The sequence below is a fragment of the Dioscorea cayenensis genome, unplaced genomic scaffold (assembly GCF_009730915.1).
Source record: "Dioscorea cayenensis subsp. rotundata cultivar TDr96_F1 unplaced genomic scaffold, TDr96_F1_v2_PseudoChromosome.rev07_lg8_w22 25.fasta BLBR01002220.1, whole genome shotgun sequence".
Lineage (NCBI taxonomy): Eukaryota > Viridiplantae > Streptophyta > Magnoliopsida > Dioscoreales > Dioscoreaceae > Dioscorea > Dioscorea cayenensis.
The window spans coordinates 7,260-16,697 of NW_024088611.1; the positions used below are offsets into that span (position 1 = coordinate 7,260).

Genomic DNA, 9,438 nt, shown 5'->3' on the forward strand with positions numbered 1-9,438 from the left:
CAAGGAGTACTATTTCAATTTGCACATCTCCACATGGTTTTTGATTGTTATACTTCTTTATTGTGCTTGCATGCGTACATTGAGGGTAATGTTAATATTAAGAGTGTGTGTGTGTGTGTGTGTGTGTGGGATTGGGGAGGGAGTTCACATTCACATGTTATATACTTATGCTGCATTGTTCATGCTAATGTAGCTAGTGTTGAGTTCACCTTAATTGCAATGGTCGTATTCTTAAGTTTAGGAGAATTTTTGACATTCAATATTCTCATGCTCTAGTTTTACTTGAATTTTTAGGAATGTTTGCCCGATTGACACTTGTTGCACTATTCACTCATTAAGCCTTGTGGAAACTCAAATTCGACGTTAAAAGGGATTGCTTTTAGTTTGTTTTCTGTTTTAATTTCTTTGAAAAATAGTTGTTTTTGTTGTGCATTGGGTGTGGAAAGAGCTCACCACCTATGAATTATGAAGCTACTCTCATAAGTCGGATACTAGTTATGCCCTAATGAGTGAAAGAGATATCTTATGGGATGAGTGAAAAGCTACTGCACGGTAGAAAAAGCTACCACCTTGAAATTGTGAAAGCCACCTTAGCTGACCACTTCATAAAAAGGGCTACCGTAGAGGATGTGTGGAGCTACTACCTTGTCTTTTCTTTTTGAACATAAATAAATACCTCTTAATTAGAGCTTTGAGGAGTATACATTGGGTTGACTTGAGTAAGTTTACGCACACTTACACGATATCGGGTTGTTGTCCTTTTTGATTCAAGTTTTTAGCTAGACTATGTATTTTTCTTATTCGGTGTTGAAATTTCTCCTTACTTGTAGAATGCTTCCTTTGCATGCTTTTGGTGAACCTAAGGCTAAGCACTTTCAATCTTTCTTCTTAGATGCTTTAATGTTTTTAATTTTGCTTGAGGATAAGCAAAAGCTTAAGTGTGGGGGAGTTTGATAAGTGCTTGTGTATAAGATAATCCTGGTATACATTGAGCATTACTTTTCTCAGATTTTTATCGCTTTTTCATGAAGTATTGGATTGATGTGAAGACACAAGTTGTGCTCAAATACATATGGACGTGTGCCAACCTCAAAGGAGATTCAAGCCAATTTACTAGTTGGAATGGTATAAAAAGCGCAGTCCACATCTTCATGTTTCTTGTCTTTGTGAAGATTGCAAGACCTTTCAAGGATGTGTCGATGAATAAAAGTCTTATAGCCTACCACATGGACGTGTGCCCGGCCATGTGGCCTCAATAGAAGAGTGTTTGGACCGCGGTTGTGAAGAGTACCATAGCTAAATACTGTAGCAAAATATTGTAGCATTTTACTATAGTAGTATTATATCGAATTCGTGTTCAAGCGACGCGTGGAAATTCCAGCGACCGTGTGGAAATTCATGCGGGTCATCTTCGGTACATGAGAAATCGACACGGGCGCGTGAGGCACTATGATGACCGCATTTCTTGACTATAAATAGGCCATTTTGCCCTATTCTTTGGAGGCTTTTGCTAGCACTTAGAGGGCAAGGTGGCTAGGGAGTTTAGAGGAGGTCTTTGGTGATATTAGGGGGCCATTCTTCACCAACTTTGATTGATATTTTCTGTCATATCATTGAGGGGCCCTTGCAACCTAGCTTGAGAGAAGGATTCTTCAAGACATTGAGCGATCCATCATGGCCATCATCATGAATTCAAGGGGTTTTATCTATAGTTTACATTGCTATTCACTCTATTGTTTTATAACTTGCCCCATAGAGGGCTGATAAGTAATTGTGGGATAAGAATACGAAGTGTTCTTTCCTTGTGTTGAGACATTACTTACTGTGGTTTTAAAGCTAATATGTGTGTAGTTATATTACTTTTTATGCGAGGTAGGGTTGTGAGGGCCGAATATGAAAGAAAGAAGCCAATGGGGGTTGTAAATGCACCAATTTGGAGGAAATCTTGCTAAGGTTAAAATGCAAAGACACAGTGTCGGGTTCGAGATGCGGGGAATATGTGCTAACCTCCTCGTATTCAAGTTATTATAACCATTTAGAGGGCACAAGGGTAGTGTGGATTCGATTCCAGCCCTTTAAAAGCCGATTTCAGCCCGGTTTTAGCATTCTTTTTCTCCATCTTTTCCCCAACTTGAGAGGGCTGCGGTGGGTTTTGAGAGGTATTGGCTAGGGCTTTGGAGAGGTTCTACGGCTGCGGCATGCAGCAGCGCCATTTGGAAGGCAGTTGAGTGGGAGAGCTTTCGTCGGCACTAATCCAGGTGAGGGTGTATCCTAGAGAGCTGGACAAAGGGACCCTTACTGACAGTGAGGACTCTCCACAAGACCATCACCATGACTAACGAGGGGTTTTCTATGGATGCTTTGTTTTACATTCAATTTCATTGATTGTATCTAGCTCCATGGAGGCTAAACCCCTAGTGGGTACTTAGGGTATTTGTGAACCATAGGATGTATTCGTTTCATTGAATCTCTTTATTATGCTTTCAATTAATTGATGTTTTATTATGAGTTCCAATCTTGTATGCTTCATTGTATGAATACTCCCCTAGAGTGACACTAGGGGTTGAGAGTTCTTCTTGGTAACTCTTGTGAGTGAGTGACACATCATGAGAGTTAGACAAAGCTAGATTGGAGAGGGTTGAGAGGGTGAGTCGAGGTAGCTGAGCTTCCCTTTCCCTTCGAGTATGATCTATCCTACTTTCACATTCAAGAGTTCTTTTGTGGTTATAGTAGAGTTAATGGGCTAACGGATGACCTTCCGATGGGGCTTAGTTATGAGTACAACGGAGTGAAGTGTTGAAGTGATTTTAGCATCTAGGGCTTAATGTGGCTAGGGATCTTTCCCTGGACCAAAGGGTTAGAGTCTATACATAGAAATAGGAGTTTATCATTTTGAGTCCCTAAAAGCTCATTGCAATTCTATCCGAGTGTGAGGTGTTGAGATTGTTCGATTTCTCCTCAGGGACAAGTATAGAGTTAGGCATGGTTGACCTTAGATTTGGGAGTATGCAATTAAGGGTTTCCATGACTCACTATTGCATTAATTAGGAAGCATAATAGAGGTTTCTTGCACTTGAAGCTTGATTGTCCTAGAGCGAACAATACACAGGTACCCCATATTTATCGATTCCCTTACCTTCTCCTTTACTTGTGCTTTCTCTTTCTTGTTGCTTTTACTCTTGAGAATTGAATCTTGTCACATATATCACTATTCATCTTCCATATTAGTTAAGAAATAATTTAAGTGTCTTTATTCCCTACTCTCTATAGAATCTGATAACAACTCATACGGGATTATTACTTCAACAAGCTGTGCACTTGTGGTGTACCGCATATTCGGACGTGTCAAGTTTTTTGGCGCCGTTCTTTGAGGGAGTAGGCGTTTAGAGATACTTTGCACTTTGTTTTTCTTAGCTATTTATTTATTCATTCTATTTCATATTTTTCTTATTCTATCATCGTTCGATTTTTGGTTTCCATTCTTTTTAGTGCGGCTCCAGGTTATGACCCAGGAAATCCCTCCATCTTGATTGAAGGAGATCCTGAGCTTGAACATACACTTAGAATAAAAGGGAAAGAACCTGTGCAAGAATAGTCCAATCTAGATGATTTGGAAGTAGAAGAATCTGAAAACATGGCAGAACAGAATGAGCAGCAGGCGACATTATCCGATTATGCGAGACCTTCAGTATTGGGGACACAATCGACCATTGTGCATGCCCCGATTATAGCTCAAAACTTCGAGCTAAAGACGGCATTCATCCATATGTTGCAACAATCCGTGCAGTTTAATGGTTTGGCCAATGAGGATCCAAACAATCATATAGAGAACTTTCTCGGGGTGTGTGATATGCTGAAGATAAATGGGGTAAAGGATGATGCCATCAAGTTGAGGGCCTTCCCATTTTCCTTGAAAGGGAGAGCGAAGCAGTGGCTACACTCATTACCTAGAGCATCAATTACCACATGGGAGGAGATGGTAGAAGCTTTTCTTGGCCATTATTTCCCTCCCAGAAAATCTGCAAAGCTTAGAAATGAGATCTCATCCTTTGAACAATTGGAATTGGAGTCTCTCTTTGAGATGTGGGAAAGGGTCAAGGAGCTCCTAAGAAAATGCCCGCAACACGGATTCCCAGAGTGGATGATTGTTCAGACCTTTTACAATGAGTGCGAATCCGAGTACAAAGGCAACTCTTAGATGTGGTAGCGAGGAGGTACCTTAGGTAGCAAGATCCCCGAGTGAGGCTCTTCAATTAATTGAAGAAATAGGTTAAACATGACTACCAATAGAATGCCGGGGAGAAGAAAAAGGTGGCTGGGTCTCCATGAGATAGATACAATGACTCATTTGGCGGCTCAAGTGGAATCATCGAGTAAGAAGTTAGATCTTCTAACTTCGAACAAAAGTAGCGGTCATGATTACTTACCTTTGGGTGTGGTGGAGGACATGCTCTCTCCGATTGCCTGATATCTATTGGTGATGCATCTTCGGTTGAGAACGTCGATTTTGTAGGTAATAGGATGAGAACTCAAGGGAACCCATACAACAACACCTACAATACGGGTTGGAAGAATCATCCCAATTTCTCATGGAGCAACCAAGGTCCACAAAGGGCCATGGGGCCACCCGGTTTCCAACAATAAGGCCCAAATGTGGAAACAAAGTTTCAGGTTTGGAGACCCGAATGACAGATTTGGAAAAGACCTTAACTAGGTTTGTGCAATCGTTAAATACAAGGTTTGAATCAGTTAAGGCTACACTTCTCAACCATAGCGCATCCTTACATAATCTTGAAAATCAAGTGGGGCAGATTACGAAGTTCTTATCGGAAAGGCCACATGGAAGTTTGCTAAGCAATACCAAGACCAACCTTAGAGAGCATGTGAAGGCGATCACTTTGAGAAGTGGTCGTGAGGGTCGACTGGTGAGGCTTCCGAGTGAGAAGTTAAATGAACACGCTTTCGGAGGTTATAGAGGTTGAAGTGGGGAACAAACAAAGAGAAGGAGGTGACACCTCCACCTTTTCAAGCCAAGGATCCCTTATCCCTCTAGATTGAAGAATGACCAAGGGGATGAGCAGAGTACAGAAGTTCCTAAGTTTGTTCAAGCAACTCCACATCAATATTACTTTTTGCTAAGACATTGGCCCCAAATGCTAAGTATGTCACACGCTCATACAAAAATGCACAAGGGGCGTCCCACATGGGGAGTGGATTCCTGATTCCAACACTATTTAAGTCCGATTTCAGCCCCAATTTCAGAATTCTTTTATCCATCTTTTCACCAACTTGAGAGAGGACTGTGGCTAGGATTTGGTGAGGTATTGGCTAGGGATTTGGAGTGGTTCTATGGCTCTAACATCGCTTTCTGTTTGGAAGATGGTTAGTTGGAGAGCTTTCGTCGACACCGAGCTGGCTAGGTGTATCATAGGCTGGACAAAGGGACCGTTGGATGAGTAGAGGTGTCTCCACAAGACCATCACCACAACTATCGAGGGGGTTTTCTATGGATTTTTTGCTTTTACATTTGATTTTATTGATTGTAATTAGCTCCATAGAGAGCTAAACCCCCTAGTGGGTACTTGGGTATTTGTGAACCCTAGGATGTATTCGTTTCATTGAACCTCTTTATTATGCTTTCAAATAATTAATGTTTTATTTGAGTTCCAATCTTTAATGCTTGATTGTATGAAAACTCCCTTAGAGTGACACTAGAGTTGAGAGTTCTTGTTGGTAACCCTTGTGAGTGAGTGACACACCACGAGAGTTAGACAAAGTTAGATTGGAGAGGGTTGAGAGGGTGAGTCGATAGGTAGCGGAGCATCCCCTTTCCCCTCCGGTGTGATTTATTCTACCTCCATTTTCTCAAGTTATTTGTGGTCATAGTAGAGTGAATGGGCTAAAGGATGACCTCCGCTGGGGCTTATTTGCGGGTTCAATAGAGTGAAGCGTTGAAGTGATTTTAGTACCTAGGGCTTAATTGTGGCTAGGGACCTTCCACTTGGACCAAAGGGTTAGATATACATCTACGAATGGGATTTATAACTTGGAATCCCTAGAACTCATTACAATTCTAAACGAGTGGGAGGTTGAGAGGTTATTTAATTTCTCCTTCGGGACATGTATAGAGTTAGGCATGGTTGACCTTAGATTTGGGACCATGTATTTAATGATCTCCACGACTCATTATTGCATCAATTAGGAAGTATAATAGAGGGTTCTTGCACTTGAAATGATTGTCCTAGGCGGAACAATATCCGGGTACCCCAATTATATCGATTGCCTTACCTTCTCCTTGACTTGTGCTCTTTTTCTTGATCTTTTACTTTTGTTATTTCACATCTTGTCACATATATCACTATTTATCTTTCACTTAGTTAAGAAACAATTTAAGTGTTTTTATTAACTACTCCCTGTGGATACGATACCCCACTTATCTGGGATTTTATTACTTTGACAAACCAATGCACTTACGGGACATACACAAGGGGTGTTGTCACTTTGCTTCTTCAGTAACGGACATGTTGGTGGAGATCTTGCTATACATGCACAAGCTGGTAACGCTTGAATGTGACTACCCTTGTGCCCTCTCTAAATTGTTGTGCTAACTTGAATATGAGGAGGTTAGCACACATTCCCGCATTTCGAACTTGACTTATGTCTTCGCGTTTGAGCATTCTCAAGATTTTTTCCAAATAGTGTATTTACGATCGGCTTCTTTCTCTAACCTTCGGCTTCACAACGCTATATGCATAAAAGTAACATAAATGCACACATATTAGCATTAAAAACCGAGAAAAGTAATGCTCATCATAAGGAAAGAACACTTCATATTCTTACCACACAGGCACTCATCAAACTCCACCACACTTAAGATTTTGCTTGTCCTCAAGCAAAAATTAAAAAATTAAAGTATAGATGAAGGAAATATTGAAAGTGCTTGGCCTTAGGTTCACTAAAGTATACAAAGAGAGCATTCTACAAGGGAGATTTCAACACTATATATGACAAATCAAAAAATAACAAACCCAAAATCATGTAAGTGTGTGAACTCACTCAAAACAACCCCAAGTATACTCCTCAAATTTCTAAGTACAAGGGACTTATTTAGCTACAAACAGTAACAAAATATCAAAGATGGTAGCAGCTTCACACATCCTCTAAGGTAGCCGTTTCCAAAGCAGCCACTAAGGTGGCTTTCACACTTTCGAGGTGGTTGCTCTTTCTACTGGATTGGTAGCTTTCACTCATTCTATGAGATAACTCTTTCTCTCATTAGGGCATAACTAGTATCTGACTTGTGAGAGTAGCTTCATACTTCATAGGTGGTAGCTCCTTCCACCCAACAAGCTCAACTAAACAATAAAACTATTTTTGTTCTTTCTTTTCATTTCACCATTTTTTTAACAAAAGAAACAACAATAACTAGTCCCTTTAACATCGAACATGAGTTTCCAAAAGAGTTTAAAAAGTGAGTAGTGCAACAAGTGTAAATTGGGCAAAAATTCCTACAAATTCAAGCAAAAACTAGATCATGAAGACATTCGATGTTAAAAATTCTCCTAAACTCAAGAATACAATCATTGCAACTAAGGTGAACCACCATTGGCTATGTGAGCATATATATCAATCAAAACTAATATAAAAGAGATATGTGCACAATGAAACTCCCTCCCACACTTAAGTTGGACATTGTCCCCAATGTACACATGCAAGCTCGCTCATAATGTATATCTATCAATAATAAATGTGGGAGAAGCAATCAAAACAATACTCCCCTATCTCCCAGTGTTGCATTTGACAATTTTCCCTTGCGTATATCCTGCAACTGCACGGGTTTGTCAAAGTAATAATCCCGGATGAGCGGGTATCGAACCCATAGGGAGTTGAGAATAAAAACACTTAGTCTGCTTCTTAGCTATATGAAAAATTAGTAGTGATAAGTGTGACAATGATTCAATTCTCAAAAGTAAAAACAACAAGTAAGAGAGCACAAGTAAAGGAGGAGGTAAGGCAATCAATAAAGACGGGGTACTCAGATAATGCTCCGCCTAGGAGAATTGTATCAAGTGCAAGAACCCTCTATTATGCTTCCTAATCATTGCAATTGTGAGTCATGGAAATCCTTAAATACATAGTCCCAAATCTAAGGTCAACTATGCCTAACTCTATACGTGTCCCGGAGGAGAGATTAGACAACCTCTCAACCTCGCACTCGAATAGAGTTGCAATGAGCTCTAGGGATTCCAAGTGATAAATCTCTTCGTAATTATAGACCTAACCCTTTTGTCCACGTGGAAGGTCCCTAGCCACAATTAAGCCCTAGATACTAAGATCACCTCAACGCTTCACTCCGTTGCACGCGCAACTAAGCCCCAGCGGAGGGTCATCCCTTAGACCATTCAGTCTATTATGGCCGCAAAGAACTCGAGGAACGGAGGTAGAATCTATCACGCCGGAGGGTAAAGGGGACGCTCATGTACCTCTCGACTCACCCTCTCAACCCCTCTCCAACCCAGCTTTATCTAATGCTTGTGGTGTGTCACTCACTTACAAGGTTACCAATAAGAACTCTCAACCCTGGTGTCACTCTAGGGGAAATGTTCATACAATCAAGCATTCAAGGTTGGAACTCACAGCAAACATCAATTAATTGAAAGCATAATAAAAAGATTCAATGGAACAAATACATCCTAGGGTTCACAAATACCCAAGTACCCACTAGGGGTTTAGCTATCCATGGAGCTTAGTACAATCAAAGAAATAGAATATAAAAGCAATGAATCCATAGAGAAACCCCCTCGATAGTCATGTTGATGGTCTTGTGGAAAGTCCCCTACTCATCGTCCAAGGATTCCCTTGTCCGGTATAGGATACGCCTCGACAGAAGCTCCCCTACCAACCTTCTTCCAAAGGAATAACGATATCAGAGCCGTAGAATCTCTCCAAAACCCTAGCCAATACCTCTCAAAACCCTAGCCGAAACCCTCTCTCAAGTTGGGGAAAAGATGGAGAAAAGAATACTGAAATCGGAGCTGAAATCGGCTTTAAAGAGGGCTGGAATCGGGCATCCACACGGTCCTGTGGATTTTTCACAAGCCCATGTGGAATTTCCACATGGGTGTGGGTAATTTCCACACGCCCGTGTGGATTCTCTGGAATTGTGATTTTTGGCCGGCTGTGAACAGTGCTGCTTCAATACTTTTGCTATGAGATAGCTCTTTCTCTCATTAGGGCATAACTAGTATCCGACTTATGAGAGTAGCTTCATACTACATAGGTGGTAGCTCTTTCCACCCAACAAGCACAAATAAACAATAAAACTATTTTGTTCTTTCTTTTCATTTTCCATTTTTTATTTCATTTTTTTCATTTTTTTTCGTTTTTTTTTGTTTTTACACAAAACACAACTATAAATAGTCCCTTTAACATCGAACA

General features: G+C 40.6%; 1 non-coding gene across 1 annotated transcript; it reads right to left on the reverse strand.

The window, feature by feature from the left end:
- Window positions 1-4,024: 4,024 nt before the first annotated feature.
- Window positions 4,025-4,131, reverse strand: LOC120257597. The gene has a single exon (XR_005535736.1). It is a non-coding gene; the product is annotated as a small nucleolar RNA R71 (small nucleolar RNA).
- Between the last annotated feature and the right edge of the window lie 5,307 nt (window positions 4,132-9,438).